This window comes from Prunus avium, chromosome 6 (assembly GCF_965620075.1).
Source record: "Prunus avium chromosome 6, drPruAviu1.hap1.1, whole genome shotgun sequence".
NCBI classification, from domain to species: Eukaryota; Viridiplantae; Streptophyta; class Magnoliopsida; order Rosales; family Rosaceae; genus Prunus; species Prunus avium.
The window spans coordinates 26,978,526-27,001,607 of record NC_142289.1 but is presented as its reverse complement, the minus strand read 5'-3'; the positions used below and the strand labels follow the sequence as shown (position 1 = coordinate 27,001,607).

Sequence of the window (23,082 nt, the reverse complement as noted above, 5' to 3'; positions counted from 1 at the left end):
ATGTCAAAGAAAATGCAATACCAATGAATAACTACCAGAAATCATATGAGGAAAGAAGAGGAGACAAACCTGCCATGTCAAGCGTTTCCCATCCATATCAATTTCAAAATCTATAGATGAAACAGAGCTTGCAATTAATTTCTATCAGATCCCATGGACTAACATAACTGATATTACAAACGTGTACTTACCAGAAGGGTAAAAGTCAATAATGGTAGAACTCTCATCTGTCATAAGTGTCTGATAAACTTTCGGAAGTGCATGAGCAAACTTACAAAACAAAGAAACATAGTTACCTTCTGGGTGGTAACACAGCCATAAGAGTATCAATAGGTAAGAATGGGGAACCTTTTTCAAACTTAGGTTTCACCTGACCAAGGCCCTTTAAGTCGGAAGCAAATGGAGCATAATGGAAAGGATAAAACCTGATAGGATATTAGAGTGAATGTAATGTAACACTACTTTTCACACCAATATCAAGTAAATAACTGAAGTCCATATTCCATATGTCTTACCATGTCCATGATGGGGGACCAGAAAAATAATACAAGAGAACCCAGAGCAGTCCTTCAGTGTAGTATTTAACCTAAAGTAAATCAGCAATTGAAATTTGCAAATAAGAGGAAATCTAAAATTAAATAAATAAAATATCTGTTAAAAACACAAGTAGAAAATGAATTACCCAAAAACCCTATTGGAATAACACAAGATCGCATCTAATTTTGTGTTGGTTTTGCAAACAATCAACCAAACAATTTATCAAAACTCAGTAAGATGGATAGTTTTGGTGCGGCCTTTGGCCCTCCATTTTACAAAGAAAAAAGTGCAGCTTCTGTAAGAAACAAAAAAGAAAAACATCATGGGGACTAAAGAAGTATAAGATAAAATTTATGAAAGGCACACGTACTACTTCCTTTCTTTTGCTTTCAATATCCCCTGGCCCTTCTGCAGAAAATTTGTATTTGTAATATCTTTCCTTGTAGCCTGCAGCAGCATATCGTACCTGTGGAGCAAAGCATGTAAAAATATTTGTTTATATGCTTGGATGTAAACGTTTCACAAGGTATTATGAGAAAGAATATTGAAACTTCAAGAAGGAATGCATCATACTTTGTCCGTCCCTAAATCACCATTCTTAAACAGATCAGATTTCCTTCTGATGCTATCTTTCAATTTCTGCTTAAACTCCTCTGTATTTTCTATTATCTGCAAAAATACAATATAAATGACACCAAAAACCCTTCAGCAGGTCACAAAGTACATAGTAAAACTACTTTATTCCATATATATGTGTGTAATCAAGCAAAATAACCTGCAGGTACTCCCTCCCCCACTCCCCAAAACAAAAAAAGAAAAGTAACAATGGAGTGTTTGATAATGGAACCTTCAATTCAAAGCACATAAGTCAGGACAAAGGAAAACTAAATTCATTTCCATGAAGAATAATGATTGATAAGATGACTCCGATAGTTGCTAGAAGAACTTAAAGTATAAGCCTATCTTGAAATTCTTCTAGAAACTCGGAGTCATCTTATGAATCATTATTCATCATGGAATACAAAAGAAAACACACACAAAAAACAGCGTACTTGAGAATGCATATTTTCAAACGTCCCAAGTGACAGAGCTTGGGATTCTTCTCCATTAGGCAATGCACAAGTACTGCTTGAATCAGTAGTTGAACTACCAGCATCAATTTCTTCCTCTAGCTGGCAACCAATGAATTCAGCATTTGTTTCATAATGGGAAAAATAGACAAATACACGCAATATTGTCAGTGATGAATGATACTTGAGCAACAAGCACTTACAGAATCTTTATTAAGGCAAACACGCACTATGTCAAATTTCACTTACAGCAACACTAGATAGGCATCGGTAGAGAGGGAAATCGATGCTATTAGCAGATTAGGCATCAATTTCGTAAATAACAATACTAAACAGGTATAAAGACATCAGCGCGCATTTTTGTTTATTTATGACGATGGCTTTATTCCCCTTTAGCATCATCTACATAAATATAGATGCCTAAAGTGATTAGTTTTTATTTTATTTTTAAGAGGGTCATTTTTTGGTAATATACCTCTGATGCCTAAAGTTTGAGTCAACGCCCTAACCCAAAATTTTTAATCTCCCTCGCAAACTCTCTCTGAAACTTAACTCCCTCTCAAACTCTAGCCCCAATTCTTCTAACTCCCTCTCAATTTTTTCACTCACTCTATTGAAACTGTACCCTAAAAATTCATCTCCTGAACAAAACTCTCCTTCAATCCCTCTGAAACTCTCTCTTTCTTCTCTCTCCTCCATCACTGCCCCATTCTTGCTAAAACCCTCAGATGCTCAACCATTACGATTCACAGTGAGAATCATTCTTCCATTCGACGATTCTTAGGTCAGCTCACGCACTCTCTCTTTCTTCTCTCTTCTCCATCACTGACCCACGAAATCTAAACTCTAACCATCCCTCAAGCCTCCATGGCAGAAGCTCTCTCTCTCTCTCTCTCTCTCTCTCTCTCTCTCTCTCTCTCATCAGTAACATTTAGGGCTGGGCATACGAGGACCGCCCTTGCCGCCTACTCGATGTCACACGCCACTGCACAGACGCAAACCATTAGCTCGCTCTGATTTGGAGTTGCTCATCTTCGATATCTGCAATCGGGTAATTGAGTTCCCTTTTTGTCCTTGTTACTGAAGATTAGGGATTAATTTCCATTTGGGTTATGTTTGATTTGTAGCTTATTTATTTCTTCGATTTTCTTTCTATGAATTCTTGTGTATAACCTAAATTGTAAATTTTTACAAAGGCATTAACAGATAAAGGGTTTTGGAATGGTACAAATCTCCTGGGTGTATTTATTTATTTATTTTCTGTTCTTTGTATTTTCTATGTTTTTTTTTTGTCTTGCCATTTTGTTAATCTTGTGTGTTATTTCACCTTCAGAAGGGAGATAAAGTACTATGAGAGTCTAACTGAAGAAGAGACATGCATGTGTACATGTATACTATTTATTTTTAGAATCAGAGGAAGATGAGAAAGTACTATGAGTATTGGGTTATCTTTATCACTTCTAAACAGTCCAAACTGAGCTCAATACAACTTGTCTATCTAACTTTAGTTAAAGTTTTCTACTTGAAGAATCATACGTATAGAGTTTTCAAGTTTTCTACCTGGTATAATATTTGTTGTTACTGTAATTATACATGTGTTTCTCATGAGGTCCCATTTTGGTGATGGATAGACAAGCGTGAGGAGATGGAGGACTCATGAGCCAGAGCTACATCCTTACTTTGTACTTGGAGATTTATGGGAGTCTTTCAAGGACTGGAGTGCGTACGGTGCATGGGTCACAAAATGTGAGTGACTCTGTTATCTAGTACTATGTTCCTTATTTGTCTGCTATTCAGCTCTATGTAGACCCATCAAAGCCCTACACAAGAATAAGGTCAACAATATCGTAAACACGAGACTTTCAATCAATTTAGTCTATGTGATTTTTCTGCTTAAGCACTCTGGATTATAGTTTATGTTTGCAGCTGCTAACTCTGGAGCAATGTTCATTCCTTAATGTTTCTGTTCATCCTTTATTGTGTCTAGTTTATGGGTTGACATAAATGTCATTTTGTGGGGAAAATCTTGAGAAAATTTGAATTTAGTGACTGAAGCAGATGGAGCATGCTATGCATTGTGGTGTGATTAATTTTTTTATTATCATTGTTGGATTCCTTGCACTTCTATTGAGGTTATTATATATGATCTCTTTGTTGAGTCACTCTCTGAGATTTAGTTGCCTACTTTCCCTGATTACATCTGTCTATTACAATGTCCTGAAATCTTGATTGTATTTGTATGTTACAATGTTCTGTTAATGTCTTCATTTACTGGCCCTTCACTTGTAGATTAAAAACTGTTTTACAAAATCCACCATTTCTTTGAATGGAATGGATGTGAAGTAGAATTATGGGGGTTGGTCCCCATATACTGCAAAGAAAGGGTAAATTTGGGTTGTGAAGTAGAATTATGCTAGCTATGGGATAAATTTGGGTTGGTCCCCATGTGTTTTTTCTTTCTGCCCATGCAAATATAAGTATTATGTATTGTAACAGTACGTTTTAGAAATTTAATTATATAATAATAACTAAAATCCCTAGAATATAACATTTTAAGGATTACCATTATCCTATTATCCTGAGATATATGAGAGCTGTGTTAAGATAAGTCTACTAAGACGTTAGTTTCTTGTCTTTCTTAGAGAGGTCTTGCTTCAGAGTCTTTCCTTGGTTCTAGTTTCCTGTTTTTTAAGCAGTGTTTGCTCTTGTTGTTTAGTCGAGGACAACTTGTCCTCTTGATTATCAATACAATCGTTTCTATAAAAAAAAATGATAGTATTTCTTTTAGCAAGTACTAAGGGTGCAGCAATACATTTGTGAAGTTCTTATTGTTATTATAATTATTATGAGAGAGAGAGAGAGAGAGAGAGAGAGAGCTGGTTCAATGAAACTTAACTGTTGAAATTTTCAGAAATGAGCTTCCTTTCTGAGCATTTTAAAAGTTCTCCTCTTCTTTCCCCCATTATTTACTAGAGTGAAGAGGGTAAAAATTTTGTTTAAGGTTTATGTGGTGGATCTTTTCCGACCTGTTTTTGTGTGTAATTTTGGCACTCTGTTTTCTACTCTGTTCAAGGCACATTTGACAAAGGTAACCTCTGACCTCTGAGAAATATGCTTCTCATATGTTGACTACTCTGTTCAACCATCTAACAATCTGAGATGTTCTTGTGAAGACAGAAGCCCACTGAAAGGAAGGCTTTGAAACTTGCAAAGAGAGTAATTCCTATTCACTTATTTTTTATATTTACGTTCTTTTTTGTGTTTTTGGGTGGAAGAAGAGGGATGGAATTTTAACCTGCTTAAACACATTAGTCCAACTTACAATATCGTAGGTCTGATCAGTACTTATCTCATTGTCTTTCATATGCTGACTGCAAAGGTTCACCATAATTTCTATTATTTAGGTGATTGCTTGTCTTGATGTGAGGACGAATGACAAAGGAGATCTTGTTGTAACCAAGGCGACCAATATGATGTAAGAGAGCATACAAAAGAGAATGAGGTATTTCAATAATTCTTGACTCCTGCCTTTCCTGATTTTGGTGATTTTTTTTCACAACAATGTGCCTCTGTTTTTTTGGTAGTTAGGTCTGTGTCAATTGAGAAAAAATGCTAGCTGTGCTTGTCCAACTCTCTACCCCATCACATGATCATTTAATTGCTAGTTTAAACATGAAGTGGGATCCAATTAATGACTTATTGTTATCTAATTAGATTGATTGACAAATTAGATTTTCTTGTTCACCAATATGATTTCGTAAATTTGCATATTGGTTCATTTGAAGTGACAACATATCTTATGCAAATTTAGTACCTTGCACTTTTTAAGCTTATGTTCATATTTTGGGTTTACATTCTATGTGTTTTTTTTTCCAGTATAGAGCTAGAAGGAAGGACACGTACACCTAAATGGAATTGGATGAGGTGCGAGAAGAATTGGCAACTCATGTCCTAGAATGGCTTTTTGATTGAGCTAAACATTCCTTCATTTTACATGTCTTTCTAGCTAGTATTTTGCTTATATATAGACAAGTATGGATAATTTGTGGTGTAGGGCTGGAAAAATTGTGATTTGGATGTGACAAGTATGGATCATTCAAGTATTTTGCTTATATATATAGACAAGTATTTAAATTATTGTTTATGTAATGTTTTTTTTATGAGCAATGGCAACACAACATGATTTGTAAATGATACCTTTTTGATATACTAAGACAGTACCTATTGTGAAAACGCAAAATACCTACACTTTCCTTACATAAGTGATCCTATTGTTTATAACAACTTCAGTTTTCCAGAAATAACTGAAGTTGAAAGATAAAAACAACAACCAGACATCAATGATCACTGATGCCTAAAACTAGAAGTAGCATCAGTATTTATATGACAATCAGCACTATTGGAGGCTTTTCACATACGCAAAATAGAAAAAGCGATGACATATAACATAATTTGCAACAACATTATTTGGTTATGCGATGTTGTAATTGATAATACGCACCAGTATAGTAGATACTACTGATTTGTAATACCTCTTTAGCCTCCTCTCTTTTGAAACTACTGATGTTGTTTCAGGTTTAGGCGTCAGAGGTCAACGTTTTTTTGGCACACGGAAATCATTTACGCATCGGATTTTACCAAATATCCGATGTTGTAACTATACAAAGGCCACGGATAATATCCCTTGCCTATTACATAGTAATAGGCAACAGGCTTGAATACCACGGTATTTATGGGTAATAGGCAACGGATTTTATCCGTTGCTAAAGGCCTTTTTTGGCATAGTGACGTCTGAGTTTACACTCACGTAGTTCTGATCTTTTCTTGAAAATTTTATCTTCATAAGCACCAACAAGAAGAATAAATTTCTCAACCCTGGATAGTTTGATGTATCCTGATTTCTTGTCATTGACCTGCTTTTGCGCATAAAAGAAGTGGCATGGTCATGATCTTATCTACATTTTTATTTTTCAGGGTGAAGAAATGTAACTGAAACAAGGCTAATCATGTTATACCCGGAGCATATCAACCATATAACCACCGAGATTTTTGAATTCCTTCTTATAGACAGTCGTCAGCAAGTCAATTGCACCCTGGAAATAAGTAGTTATCATAAAAAATTAGTTTCGAGCTTCATACATTGTATTCCCATCACTACATACCAATGAAGTTTAGCATAGAACCTCATGAATTTCCAAAGATGGCATGTGGAGCAGAAAATCATTTCCAGCAAAAAAACACATAAATATAAAATCATCAATTATACGCTCAAGATCAAACTTGAAATTCTCAGGAGGATCATTGATTTGCATATCAAGCTCCAAATATTCCCTCAAAATCCAAACATGCAGAAGCTGAAATTTTGAAGGAAAAATAGAGGTGAGACAACAGAGCAATATTCAAACTACAGGTGATAGATAAGAGGACTATTTCAAATACCTGATAGGGCTTTTTTACAATGGGTGCTTTTCTGTTATCTGACTTTACAGAAGACGAAGTCATTTCTCGAACAGATTGACAGTTTGCATGTTGCTGCTCCTGGTTTAGAACATCCTGTATCCAGAAATTGAAGTACTTAAAATTTCATCAGTTATCAGAACCTACAACCCGGATTCGTATAAGGAAAAATTCTATAACCCGGATTTTCGTTCCTAGTGCATTAGCTAGGCAGACCTCACTCAATTGGGGCATTGAGTATTGGAAACCTTAAAAGCCAATGTGGCCAAGAAACTTCTATATGAAATTGGAAAAATGCAAAGGACTTGTAAATTTAACCTCTCTCAATATGGAAAAATGAACTTCATGTGTCGCCAAAGCCAACATTATCAAATCTGCGTCCTGCATGCCAATAATTCACCAGAATGTCAGAATTCAATTGTGTGTGTTGGGGTGAATGTCAGAATTCACCAGAATGAAATTTAATCTTTAAACAGAAACATGTTCATTCCCATATAGTTCTTTTCCTTCTTCCAGATTTTCCAACTATATATTATTGCAGAAAAATTTAATATGGAAAACAAAATTTACAAAAAATATTAAATAGTTGTGTTCAGCACATAATCATTCATACCTATCCATACAAGCAATGGCGGGTGTTTGGACCATACGAAGGAAAATTAAGCTGCTGGCGTACATTATTTTGTGTTCCCCTTCTCCAGGAACATTGGCATCAGAAAGAATCACCTAAATCCATAATCATGAAGTTAAAACAAAAAAGAGATGAGAGAAAATAAAAAATGAAGGATCATATGTTCGTCATGTTGAAATTAGAGTGGCAGAAATGGAGCAGACCTTGATGTCCCTCCAGCCTGAATCTGTTAGTGTTTTCAAGTATTTTGGAAAAAACAGAGTGAGAAGAAGAGGAATAGAAGGAGGAAGAAAGAATTGACAAAATCTCTTTCTACTATTCGTGTAGCAGAGAACCTTCTCTTTCTTTGGATTGCAAGAATTGGTACAGTATAGCTCACACTCTTGGTGTGAGAATATTACCGTTAAACAGCGCCAGCTGGATGCATTACATCACAATGCAATCTCAGCCTTCCATTAAACTAACCAATCAACCTATGACACTTGGCTTATAAACTGAAATACAAGAAAACTAAATTTAACTAAATATGAAATCAGCTTGAGCACTTATAATTCAACACTCCCCTTTAAGTCTTGAGCTGATTTCACTCCAAGCATGCCTCTGAGATAATTGAATCGATCTTTGGCCAAGGGTTTGGTGAAGATGTCAGCCAGTTGCTCATTCGTGGGACAATATTCCAGATTAATAACTCCTTCTTGCAAAGCATCCTTGATGAAATGGTATCTCCTGTCAATATGCTTTGTCTTCTGATGGAATACAGGATTCTTAGTGATTGCTATTGCTGAGATGTTATCACAATGCAATGGAGTAGCTTCGGTTTGAAGCTCTCCAAAATCTTCTAGCACAAAACGAAGCCAAATGGCCTGTGTAGTAGCCTCTGCTGCACTGATGTACTCAGCTTCTGCAGTGGACAGTGCAACACAGTTCTGTTTCACAGATACCTAAGAAAACACTCCACTCCCAAAAGTAAAAGCATACCCTGATGTACTCTTGCTATCACCAACTGATCCTCCCCAATCACTATCACAGTAGTCGATCAGAATTGATTTCCTGCCTTTCACATACTCTAAGCCATAGTCTAGAGTTCCCTTGACATATCTCAAGACACGTTTAGCTGTTCCATAATGCCTATTTGTAGGACAGTGCATGAATCTGGCTAGCAGACTTGAAGCATACATGATGTCAGGTCTGGTAGCAGTTAAGTACAGCAGACTACCAACAATGCTTCTGTAGTGTTCTTCATTTGCAGCTCCACTTCCATCTTCCTTAGCTAGTTTCTCAGTGGCAACAAGAGGTATGGTTACAGATTTGCATTCAGTCAAGCCATATTTGTTCAACAAGGTGCTAGCATACTTCTTTTGATGTAGAAATATACTAGACTCAGTTTGAATAACTCCCATGCCAAGAAAATGATGAAGTAGACCCAAGTCAGTCATCTCATACTTAGCCATCATATCTTCTTTGAATTCAGCCAACAGTGCTTGACTGCTCCCTGTATATACAATATCGTCTACATAGATAGACACAATTGGGATCTCCTTATCTCCCCTTGCCTTGGTGTACAAAGTTGCTTCACTTAAGCTTTTCTTGAAACCTCATTGAGAGAAATAGCTATCTATCTCTCCATACCAGGCCCGAGGTGCTTGTTTCAAGCCATATAGAGCCTTATGCAGCTTATATACCTTGTCTTCTTGACCTTGAATCACAAAACCATCCGGTTGATCAATGTAGACTTCCTCTTGTAACACTCCATTAAGAAAGGCAGACTTCACATCAAGTTGATACAATTTCCAGTTCTTTTGAGCAGCAGGAGCAATAAGTGTTCTGATAGTATCCAATCTGGCTACAGGTGCATACGTTTCATTGTAATCCAGCCCAGGCTTCTGAGCATATCCTTTGGCAACTAACCTGCTTTATTCTTTTGAACTGAACCATCCAAATTTAGCTTTGTCTTGTAAACCCATTTAACTCCAATCACTGGTTTTTCAGATGGTCTGTCCACCAATTCCCATGTTCCATTCTTTTCAATCATCTGCAGTTCATCTTGCATAGCCTTAAGCCAAGATTCATCCTGTGCAGCATCTGCATAGTTTTCTGGTTCCATGATGCACAAGTTACATTGTGCCAGCACATCATCTAGTCTCCTCCACTTTAATGGAGAATGATCATAGGCTTGAGTTCTCCTTTCTTCACTACTTATTCACTTGGAGTGTGATGTGAAGTTGACAAATTTCCTTCCTGCAGATTCTGAGTTTGAGTTGTAGCCACATCATTGTCATCTGAATTTCCAGAATTGGCATCAAAGTCTACTTGATTTCCTACTGAGTATGATGGCATATCCGAACCATTGTTATCTGTCCAATTCCAAACACCTTCTTCATCAAATGTCACATCCCTTGACAATATCAGCTTGTTAGAAATTGGATCAAAGATCCTATAACCTTTTTCACAAATTGCATATCCTACAAACACCCCTTTTTTACTCTTTGGTTCCAGTTTGTGTCTCAATTCATCTGGCACATGAACATAACACAAAGAACCGAATATTTTCAGATGTGCAATTCCAAGTTTCCTTCCACTATATGCTTCAAATGGAGTGATGTTGCTGAGGGCTTTGGTAGGACACCTGTTCAGCAAGTAAACAGCTGTATGCACTGCTTCAGCCCATAGGAAATAGGGTATTCCCTTCTCATGCAACATTGATTTGGCCATTTCAATAACAGTCCTATTCTTCCTCTCTACCACTCCATTTTGCTGAGGAGTATAGGCCATTGTGAGTTGCCTTTGGATGCCTTGAGCTTCATAAAACTCCACAAATTCTGTAGACAGAAACTCTCCACCTCCGTCGCTTCTGATGCATTTCACTTTGTGTCCAGTTTGTAGTTCAGTCATAGATTTGAACTTCTTGAAACAACTGAAGGCTTTTGACTTGTTTCTCAAGAAGTATACCCAAATCATCCTTGTGAAGTCATCAATAATCAACATGAAATATCTGTTCTTTGAAACAGATTCATTTCTCATAGGGCCACACAGATCTATATGCACTAATTCAAGTGCCTTGCTTGCTCTTTGAGCTTGTTCCTTTGGAAGTACAACCCTGTGTTGTTTTCCCAATTGGCACCCTCCACACACACCACTTTGTTCTTCCAATTGTGGTAAGCCATGCACCATGCCTTTTTCTCTTAATTGGTTCAGACCTTTAAAATGCAAGTGACCTAGTCTCTTATGCCACATCCATGTGCATTTAGTGAAATTGGTTTTCATGAGCAGCTGGTTGTCAGCAAGAAAGGATACTGGATAGCATCTGTTACTCTTCATTGGTACTTTGATGATTAGATAATCCATAGATGGACTATCAAACACCCTGCACATTCCTTCTCCAAACACCAAACAGTATCCATGTTGATCCATCTGCCCAACAGAGTAGGTTTTCCTTCAACCCTGGCAGATACATTACCTCTCTGATGTATTTCCTGCCCTTTTCTGTGTCATTCTGACCTTTGGAACTCACAGTGAATGAGGCAAATGCTTTTTCATGTGTCTCAACATTATGCATTTCAAACCGCTGTTCTTGACTCTTCAATATAGCAATGATCTCCTGCAACTCAATAGTCTCCAAACTTTTTGTATTTTCAATCACTAAACAGATAGGATCATACATTTTATTAAGGCTGATTAACACCTTCTGAACCAGCCTCTCATTAGGCAGCACTTCTGCAAATATTTTTATTTGGTTTATCAAATCATTCAACCGGGTGAGATATGCAGTTAATGATTCACCTCACGCATCCTCATATATTCAAATTCTCTTCTGAGATTCTGAAGTTTTACTTACCTGACCTGATCACCACCGTGATACTCACTGTAGAGCAGACTCCACGCCACCTTGGCTGAATCGGCGTTGGTAATCCAAGGGAAGATCTGGTCAGAAACTGCATTTTGTATGATTCCCAAGGCTTTCGCATCCTTCATGAGGATTGCAGCTGCTTTCTCATCATCTTCTTCCTCTGAGGTCTCCTCAGTTGCCTTCTTCTTCTTCTTCGAATCTGAAACTGGAATTCCCTTCTCTACCAGATTCCAAAGCCCATATGATTTGAATATGGTCACCATCTTAATCTTCCAAAACTCATAATTTTCACCAGAGAAAATTGGGGTTCTCACCTCTGAGCTTCCAGATCCAGCCATGGTTGGTCTCTGATTCCTCCAAAAACGAGTTGTTTTCAAATTTAGAAGAAAACCCAAATTTTCCCGATGATTTTTCCTTTCACAGATTGAACGCCCAGCTATTAGACAATCGAACCTGGCTCTGAGGCCATGTTAGTGTTTTCAAGTATTTTGGAAAAAACAGAGTGAGAATTGGTACAGTATAGCTCACACTCTTGGTGTGAGAATATTACCGTTAAACAGCGCCAGCTGGATGCATTACATCACAATGCAATCTCAGCATTCCATTAAACTAACCAATCAACCTATGACACTTGGTGTTTGTGCCTGATAAATCACGGCCACGAGCTGGCCGAAGGAGCCCTTTCTTTCGGCCCTGGCACTCGTTCGCAGAAGCTGAAACGCAGCGTTTCGTCAGGGCATATTCGCCTTCCTTAAAGAATAAAAGAAAAAAAAACGCTAAGGCATGATCATCTCGGCCTCAAACGTAGGCCGAGGCCGAGGCCGAACAAATTTGCGGCCAAGGCATTAAAGGCAAATCATCACGTGACAACAGGGTCCCAGGCTTCATTTAATGGAGTAGCGCCTGTTTAATGCAGCAAACCCATTGGCCACAAAGTAGCATTTAATGCATGAGGAAAGGTGGGAAGTGACTGAAGTCAGGATTTGGTAATGAAAATCAGAGTGATTAGACGTGGACATTCTCACAAGGATTCTGACAGCTTGAGATGTTGGCTCACCAGCTATCCAGGCAATAAATGCGTCTCCACGGCCAGAGGTTCAGAACCCACGATTGAGCGAGGCGGCCGAGATTCACCGGGATTTCTGGGGTCTCACCACCATACTTCACGATCCCAAATGTCGATTGGACTACCCACTTGCGCTAATCAGACTCCACTATGCGCAAATTCAGCCTCGATTTCTCATCTAGGGACTCTTCCTATAAATACAAGACTCAAGCTACATTCAAAGGGTTCAAACACCAAAACAAGCCTCCCACGGAGCAACTTATTTTTTCCTGTAATGCACTTTCAATATCTTTACTTGCTTTCCTAGGAGTAGTGTTAGGTTGTAAGCAAAATCCATTCATCAATATATCATACGACCCTTGATTTTCAAGGCGCCGGAGCACCATCCTTGTTGTTCGTTCATTCACCCCATATATCACACGACCGTCGCTCCCTGAGCAGCGCGCCGGAGCATCGCCCAAAATCCATCACCAAAACCATCACTCGACGGCCTTGTAGTTCAGGCCGTGAACCTAACAGCCGAGACTAGTTCCTCTCTCGGCTACAATCGTTTGACCAGGAAGACAGATCAGACAGGCGCACCATTCATCCATCCAACACTCATCGAAACATCAACGCACGGTAAACCGTGCTGGCACGCCCGCGCACAACCGCACCGCACCCAAAAGCAGGAAACCCCGTGTTAACGCACCTCCCTTCGGCCCGGAACTCCAGGCCGTGAGATTTGCGCGGCAGACACTTGGCTTATAAACTGAAATACAAGAAAACTAAATTTAACTAAGGGCTAGTTTGGCATTGCTGTGCTGTGAAAATAATCGCTGTCAGATTTGCTGTGAGAGAAATCAGCTGTGAGAGAACACTGTTTGGCGTTTGGTAAACTTTTTGTTAGAAGTGTTGTTGGTATGGATTCCTGTATAATCAAAAAATAATTGCTGCATAATCATTAAATCCAGCGCCTCTTCGAAACTGATTCCTGTATAATCAGAAAATGACACTACTACAAAAAGGGCAAAAGACGACCAGTAAACAACGACGGTAGATCAAAAAACCGTCGTTGTTTTTTAAAAGACGACGGTAATAGAAACCCATCGTAGAAACATACTTTAAACACCTAAAAAACGGCACACGTATAGATATTTTGAAACCACGACGCACCAAATTAAAAAAGCGTCGTCTTATTACAAAGGTATTTTCAGAGTTAAAATCTGAACCTAAAAACAACGACTGCATCTATGAAATCACCGCCGTAGAAAGTAAAGACGACGATATAAAAATAAGACACCGTGTTAATTAATTAATAAACACGACCCAATTTTCTTAGTCAGCGACGCATAAATTCAAAGGAATCTACGACGGTTAATTACAAAAAAAATCGCCGATTTAAATTAAGTTACCACGACTGTAAATATAAATTTATCGACTTTTTAATTATACTATACTACGACGGTATCCGTAACTCTACTGTCGCATAATTGTACTAACCACGACGGTTTGTTAAATTAACGACGTACAAATTTTATGCCATTATTCGTCTATCATTACCAGAATGAACTCTGTTCCTCATCATAATCGAACCAGAATGAACAAAGGCAATGTTTTAGAAGTGGATGATGTGCCAATTACTCTCACAAGGAGTTTGAGGGCAAGAAGCTTGTCTCAGCCGCCAAGGAAGGTCTCAAGCTTGATGAGAGTGAAGACGAGGCAAAGAAGAAGGAAGAGTTGAAGGAGAAGTTTGAGGGACTCTGCAAGGTTGTGAAGGATGTTTTGGGTGACAGAGTGGAGAAGGTTGTGGTGTCTGACCGTCTGACCGTGCTGGACTGCCAACATGGAAAGAATCATGAAGGCACAGGCCTTGAGGGATAACAGAGCGGCTGGGTATATGTCGAGCAAGAAGACCATGGAGATCAACCCAAAGAACCCCATCATGGAGGAGCTGAGAAAGAGGGCTGATGCAGACCTTGTTCTCCTTCTGTGCAGAAAGACAATTTTTTAGATGATGTGTGCGTGTTTGTGTCTTTCAGATACACAAACGCGCACACACATCAACATCCAAACTGAAAAATGAAAGCAAGATGAGACAGAGAGGTGATGTGCCTCTAGAGAATTGAGAAAAAGTTGAAACCCTAATTGAAAAATGAAGACGACAGAAAGACAGAAAACCCATTAGTTATAAACAAATCTTATATACCACGTCGGTTTTTTAAATTATCGACGTTTATATATAACATACACGTCGTTTAAATTTAAAATAAGGTCGTATAAATTATTTAACAACGACGCTATATAAAAACGACGTTGTAATTTTTTGGAAAATTAATTTATTGTGTAATTAAAAAACTTACACGTCGGTATGAGTAATTAAAACGACGTGGTATTAATTTTTCACGTCGTTATTATTGAATATAAGGTCGTTGGGTAAATTGGAAAATGACGATTCATCTTTTTTGAAGAAACATGCGTCGTGTAATTCGATTTAAAAACGTCGTTTCATTAAAACATACCGTCGTTTAAAGTAATATTATAGGGCAGTGTTAACAATAGCGTCGTATAATGTATCATACTAGGGCGCATACTATTAATAGCGTCGTTTTTATGAAACGGTTTTTTATTATTTTAAACTTTTCGCCTTCCTGACCCATACTTGCACTGTTTCCAAACCCGAGAAAAACTTTCAAGCTTTTCTCATTTTTCAATCTCCAAGAACTGTTTCAAACTTTCAAGCTTATCTCCTCTTCGTCTTCATCTCCTCTTCGTCTTCATCTCTGAACTGAAACACCAAACTCCAGAAGAAAGCTTTCATCGCAAGCAAAGGGTAAGCATTTCTGGAAGGATTTTTGTTCCTGTTTTGCATGCGCATATCATTTTCGTTTTTTTAAATCTTTTTACATTTTTTCTTTCCAAGTTTGATAAAATTTGCAGACAAAGACGAAAAGTTTCCAAGTTTGAACACTACTCTGGTTCTTTTACTTCAACTAAATAAGACGACGGTGGCTTGTTATTTACGTGGTTAGATTCATAGACCACGACGGTTCGTCAGTCACCCTAGCGTCGTGTGAAAGTGTTCGTCGTTGTTTTTTAAAATGATATTCTTTTTTTGTTTTTGATTTTTAAGGATATATTCATCGCATGTTTGATTTCTCTGAACAATGGTTTTTGTTTCGAAAATCTTTTGAATTATTTTTCTGCTGAAAATATTTTACGTTGTTCCTAATTTGTTTTTGTGGTATAGACGACGGTATATTAATATTTACGTCGTTTTATTTTCAATACCACGGCAAATTTTTATTATTAACGTCGTTGTAATATTTAATACTTTGTTTTTGATTATATCATAAGACGTCAGTTGTTTATTATTGACGTCGTTGTAATATTTTATCACGTCGGTGATTAATACCGTCGTGTAAATTTATTATTACGTCGGTTGTTTTGTTCTTACGTCATTTGAAATATTATAATACGTCGTAGTTTATAAATAATCGTTGTGGTTTTTCTTAATTTCACTGATATATTTTCACTTGCAGGTTTAATTTGTCTGTAACCATGGTTTCTCAATCCCAAAGTAAGGAGTCTGGCTTGAAAAAAAATGAATCCTCGAAGAAGGAGCTTAGAGTTGTAAATCCTCAAACCAAGTCCTCGAAGAAGATGAAGTTTGTTTCATCGTCTGAGACAGAACCAGCCAGCACGACAACTATTTCTGAGGAGGCAAAGTCAGGTCGGGGTATGAGCACAATGCCCCGTGTTGTGCAGAGAAAAATTCAGAAAATCAAGCCAGTTGTTGAGTACAATGAAGAAGGGAAACCATATGGCCGTGCACATAATGAGATGCAGTCCTACATTGGTGTGTTGGCACGCTCCAGAGTCCCACTTGTGGACAAGAAATGGGTTCAAATATCCAAGGATATAAAAGAGCAAATTTGGGAAGCCGTTGACATGGCTTTTGTGGTTGGTAAAGGGGGCAAGCAAATGGTGCTATCTTCTGCCGCCAAGAAATGGAAGGATTTCAAGTCTACACTAACGAGGTTTCATATCCTTCCATTCATCAAGGAGCGGGATAGATTAAGGCAGCCCCCTGAAACATACAAATTCATAGAGAAAGCTCAATGGGATGCCTTTGTAGCTTCAAGGTTATCTAAAGAATTTGAGGCTTTGCATGAAGAACAATGACAGAGGAGGGAGAAACTCGAGTACAATCATCGATTGTCTTGAAAAGGATATGTTGGTTTTAAGGAGGACTTGAAGGAAATCATGCCTGGGGTAGATATTGATCGATCTACCTTATGGAAAAAAGCAAGAGAAGACAAACATGGTAACATCCCGGATCCAAAGACTGCAGAGAAAGCAAAATTAATTGTAAGCCTACTCACTCTGTTTTAAAAAATTTATTACGTCTGCTGTTATATTTTTGCGTCGTGTGAAAAGTTTTACTACGTCGAAATATTTTAAAACGCGTCGTTAAATGTCTGAATCTGGAATCCATGCTCTGTTTTTTTGTAATTATATCATAAGACGTCGGTGGATTATTATTGACGTCGTGTTAATAAACTAATAACGTCGGTATTTAGTTAGCGTCGTCTGAAATATTATATTACGTCGATTGTTATGTTATTGAGTCGTGTGAAATATTATATTACGTCTATTTTTTATAAATAACCGTCGTTTGTTTCCTTATTCTGACTTTTTATTATGTCTTTTTGTTAGGATGATTTGCAAAAGCAAGTCTCTGAAGGCACTCTTTCTCTGTCAGGAACCAATGATGTTTTGACATTGGCTTTGGGTCCCGAGCATCCACGAAGAGTTAGAGGGGTAGGGGCTGGGGTTTCCCCTAAGCAATACTTCAATTTACCTAGACAATAGAAGGTAAGGTTTGCTGATCAATTGAAGGAAAGTGTAAGACTTGTCCTTCAAGAAGAGACTTTGAAAATGGAGGCTAGATCAAGGGAAGAGAGTTTAAAGATGGAGGCTAGGACCAAGCAATTGGTAGAGGTTGAGAGGGAAAATTTGCTGAGTCAGCTTTCAAAAATCATCCCCAATTTTGATCCAAGCGTGATGAAACTGAATACATTGTCCCAAATCCAAGGGCAAAGTCCCAAAAATCCAATGTCGGACAAAGCAAGCTGCTCTGGGGCACTTGATGTTAGAGCCCTACAATTTGAGGAGGATGCTGCCAAGAATGGGGAAAAGCAGGAGGAAATGGTAACGTCTTTGAACTTTGAATTCTCTGTTTCTCTGTTTATATTTACCGCCGTGTTAAAGTTATACCACGATGCTTTTTATTAAACCGTCGTTTGATGTTATTCAGACGTCTGTAATTATTTCATACCGTCTTCTATTAATGTTTACCACGACGGTTTATTTATTTGTTTTAATTTTTCTACAATGTCATTTATATATTTCTTTATTTCTTAAAACAGAAATCAGGGGAAGTAGAAAAGAGAGTAGAAGGAAAGATACTTGAGATAGTTGAACAGGTAAATTCTCATAACTTCGCTTTTTTCATTTTTTTTTTCAATAAAGGAATTACCACGACGTTTAATTAATGTTACACCTCTGCAATTATTTAATTGAATGTTTAAATTGTTGTACAAGCTTAGATACCGTCGTAGTATATGAAATACCACGACGTTTATTATTTACCGTCGTTTGATTAAATATACACGTCTGTAATTCTTAAATACCGTCGTTTGTTATTATTACCACGACGGTTTAATTTAATTTTTTTACTTTTTTTTTTTTGCCCTTTTTGTACTATGTCTTATATATATTTCTTTATTTCTTATAACAGAAATCTGGGGATGGTGAAAAGATTGAAGAAAAGAAAGATGAAAAGGTAAATTCTCTTAACTTTGCCTTTTTCATTTGTTTTTCAATTTTCAGACGTCTGTATTTTCTTTCAACCGTCGTTTGTTTTAAATTTCCACGCCATTTTTTATTTAGTTGAATGTTTAAATTGTTGTACAATCTTTCTTATATATATATCTCTTTATTTATTAAAACAGCAATCCAGTGTTGGAGAAAAGAAAATTGAAAAGGTAAATTCATTAATTATGAATTTTGCATTTGAATTAGACGTCGGTTTTATTTAAACGACGTAATAAAGTATTCATTACGACGGTATTTTTTTACCGTCGTGTAATTCATTTTAAGACGACGTTTTGTTATTTAAACCATCGTTGTTATTTATTTACCACGTCACTTTATGTTGCTTTATTTGTTCAAACAGAGTACTGAAGTACCAGATTATTCAAAGCTGGAGTTGCCATCTTCTTTACAATCCCTTTGTAGTTATGTTGAATCGACACTAAAGCCTCAGGAGAAGGCTATGACCTTTACTATTGAGAAGGAGGTGTTTGGCATAGATCGTAACACCTTCGTCTTGCATGAAGATATTACCCAATTTGCTGGCATGGAAGAAATTGGGGCTACTGTCGTTGCAGTATATATGAGGTTTGTCCTTATCAAATATTCATTTGACACTCTCCTTTATGTTTTAAAAAAAAAACACTCATGGTTTCAATTCATATATTTAGGTGCCTGTTTGATCATCTGAAAGCTGCAAATATGGTGAATATGGTTGGCTTTATAGACCCTGCTGGAGTTAGTGCCAACGCTGGTTCATTAACTGAAAGATCACGTATCGTAGCCAGTCGACTTCAAAAAACAGATGGTGAACAGATTTTCCTGATGCCTTACAATCCAGGGTTAGTCTCCAAACAAAAAACAGGATTTTGTTTGTATGATGCTCTGCATATAAAACTATTTAACCTTTATATTTATTTTGTGCAGCTTTCATTGGGTCTTGATCATTGTGAGAGCAAAGAAGGAGACCGTCTATTTTCTGGATCCACTGCCTGGAAATCGTGTTGTGGATGAGGACGGGAAAAACATAGTGAACTCTGCTCTAAAAATGTATAATACACACATAGGCAAAGTAGGCCGTAAAACACCTCTTTGGAAAACTCTGCCCGGCACTCCAAAGCAACCAAGCAGTGTAGAATGCGGGTATTATGTCATGCGCTTTATGAGAGACATCATAAAGGATACTTCCCTGAAATTTGAGAAGATGGTAAGAAGAAAATTTTCAGATTTATTTTTATGTGGGTTTTTATATTATCAACGACGGTAAATTAAAAATACCGTCGTTGAATATATATACTACGTCGGTAAATGAATAATAGCGTCGTCTGTGAGATTAATCTTTGTTTATGGACTGCAGTTTGCCAAAGGAAAGGATCAAGCGCCATACCCCCAAGCTGCCATTGAAGAAGTTAGGAAAGAATGGGCAGAGTTTGTGTGTGTTCATATGGAGTAGAGGAATTTTAGCATACTTAAACATTTTTATAAAATGTACAAATTTTGTTAGAATTAGACAAGTTTTTGTACAAAATTGGTTAGAATTAGCAAGTTTTTGTTGACGTCAACGTCCCTGTAAATTTGTTGAGGTTTTCATGTTGTGAAAAACCCAAGATCAAGCTAAACCAAATTTGTTGAGGTTTTCATGTTGTGAAAAACCGTAGTTTCTTCAAAAAGACGTTGTAGACACATAACAACGTCACAGTTTTTAAAAAAGCGACGTAAAAGGTTGTTCAAACGACGCTCTTGGTTCTATAGACGACGTTGTTTTCTTGATATTAGACGGCGAGAAGTTAAGAGTTGTGGTCGTGGAAAATGGTTTGTACGTCGTTTTATGTGTAAAAATGGTCATGGTTTAGAATTTAAACGACGTTTTGTTTTAAAATTAAGTCGTTTATAATAATTTAAAACGTCGTTAATTTATTAACGCCGACGTGGTTTGTGGGTTTTATTAATAATATTTTATTCCATTTAATTCAAATATTCATAATAAATTTAAAATAAATCCAAAAAATGCAACGTCAACTCCTATGAAGTCATTGCGATATTTTCTTCCCCCTTAAGCTTGAAAAAATTAAGTTTGAGTTATACAAATTTAAAATTACCACCAAAAAGAAAAATGTTTTCATGAGTCACAACATCACTTATACTTTAATGGTTTAGGGTTTAGGGTTTAGGGGGATAAAGGTTTATTTTTGGGTTTAGGGTTTATGGTTAATATATATTAGGCCCTAAAACCATAAATCCTTTTCTATAATTATTTAAAAATATATATATAATTTAGGGTTTATATTTTATGGTTTAGGGTTTAGGGTTTAGGGTATAGATGTCATATTTAACGACGGTTTTATTGTTTTCCGTCGATGATTTACGAAGAGTGCATTTCTAAACCGTGGTTTCTTTAAAATGACGTTGTACACACATAACAACGTCATATTTTTTTAAAAAGCGACGTAAATTATTATTAAAACGACGCTATTGGTTATATAGACGACGTTGTTTTCTTGACATTAGACGGCGAGAGGTTAAGAGTTTAGGTCGTGGAAAATGGTTTGTACGTCGTTTTCTTTGTAAAAATGGCCATGGTTTGAACTGTAAACGACGTTTGTTGTTAAAATTTAGTCGTTTATTATTAGTTAAAACGTCGTTAATTTATTAACGCCGACGTGGTTTGTGGGTTTTATTAATAATATTTTATTCTATTTAATTCGAAATATTCATAATAAATTTAAAATAAATCCAAAAAATGCAACGTCAACTCCTATGAAGTCATTGAGATATTTTCTTCCCCCTTAAGCTTTAAAAAATTAAGTTTGAGTTATACAAATTTAAAATTACCACCAAAAAGAAAAATGCTTTCATGAGTCACAACATCACTTATACTTTAATGGTTTAGGGTTTAGGGTTTAGGGGGATAAAGGTTTATTTTTGGGGTTTAAGGTTTATGGTTAATATATATTAGGCAGTAAAACCATAAACCATTTTCTAAAATTATTTAAACATATATATATAATTTAGGGTTTATATTTTATGGTTTATGGTTTAGGGTTTAGGGTTTAGGGTATAGATGTAATAAGCGTCATGTTTATTTATATTGTTAACGACGGTTTTTTTGTTTTCCGTCGATGATTATCGAAGGGCGCATTTCTAAACCGTGGTTTCTTTAAAATGACGTTGTACACACATAACAACGTCATAGTTTTTACAAAGCGACGTAAAAGGGTTTTCAAACCATCATATTATAAAGTTATAACGAAGATAAATAATTCAAACCTGACGTAGTTATCACAATTGCCGAACGACTGTGTATTTTAATAATTCAAAACTGACGTAGTTATCACAAGGTATGCAATAACTCGTTTGTGCTTCTTCTTCAATGCTATATGTGCAAAGATGGTTGATGCTTCCAAGCTAGATAAGTTGGAAGAAGATGTAGTAGTTACTTTGTGTTTGCTTGAAAAATACTTTCCACCTTCATTCTTCGATATCATGGTTCATCTAGTAGTACATCTTGTCAGAGAAGTTCGTCTATGTGGGCCAGTTTATTTTAGATGGATGTATCCGTTCGAAAGATATATGAAAGTTCTAAAGGGGTATGTTCAGAACCGTACTCATCCCGAAGGTTGCATTGCGGAGCGTTATATAGCTGAAGAAGCTGTAGAATTTTGCACTGAACATTTATCTGATATTAGTACAATTGGAGTGCCATCAAGTCAGAAGATAGGAGTTTCAAAGCCATTATCAGGTTGCACAGTGAGCTTAGTTGATCGGGACCTGTTCAACCAAGCACATCTATATGTCTTGGAGAATACGGAGGAAGTTCTACCTTATATCGAGTATGAGTTTTATTCCTTAAGTTTCCATTTTAAATTATTCCTTATGTTTATCTTATATGTTTGGGACCGTAATGCTTGAATTTTTCATGTCATGTAGGGAACATATGATCCACATCAAGGCCGCTTATCCAAAATTTAGAAAGAGAACAAAGTGGCTACAAGATAAGCACAATAGCACTTTCATTCAATGGCTACACTTCAAGGTATATGTTATTCAATAACATATTGGACTTTTAATTTTCTTCTTTCTATGTTAGATTGAATTAAGATATGATTAATTTGCAGGTTCAAAGTGAACTTGATGAGGGAGGCAATCATGGGGTATCAGAAAATTTAAGGTGGCTAGCAGCTGGTCCAAACATGGCAGTGCCATTATATAGGAGCTATCTTATTAAAGGTGTTAAATTTAACATCAAGGCACAAGATGATGTGCGGATAGTTCAAAATAGTGGAGTTTATTTACTTGCACATACCATGCAAGTTGCTAGTGCCAAGGATAAAAACCCAATTATCTCAAATATGGGTTTTTATGGTGTCATTCAAGAAATTTGGGACCTTGACTACCAAAAGTTTACAATCCCAATCTTTAGGTGTGATTGGATAGATAGTACTTTCGGCCTTGTAGTCGACGAACTTGGATTTACCCTTGTAGATTTGAGTAAAATTGGACATAGGAATGACCAATTTGTTTTGGCTTCTCAAGTCAAACAAGTATTTTTTGTTGACGACCCGATGCATCATGGTTGGTCGGTAGTGTTATCAGTGCCTAATAGAGAATATAATGATGA

General features: G+C 36.8%; 1 long non-coding RNA gene across 2 annotated transcripts; it reads left to right on the top strand.

Annotated features, from left to right (window-relative positions):
- Positions 1-2,099: 2,099 nt before the first annotated feature.
- Positions 2,100-5,744, top strand: LOC148293945 (uncharacterized). Of its 2 annotated transcripts, XR_015836636.1 has the most exons (5): positions 2,105-2,658; positions 3,239-3,353; positions 4,681-4,823; positions 5,012-5,109; positions 5,484-5,744. It is a non-coding gene; the product is annotated as an uncharacterized LOC148293945 (long non-coding RNA). The 2 variants fall into 2 exon arrangements; XR_015836635.1 differs by having other exon boundaries at positions 2,100-2,658; positions 3,239-4,823.
- The last annotated feature ends 17,338 nt before the right edge of the window (positions 5,745-23,082 follow it).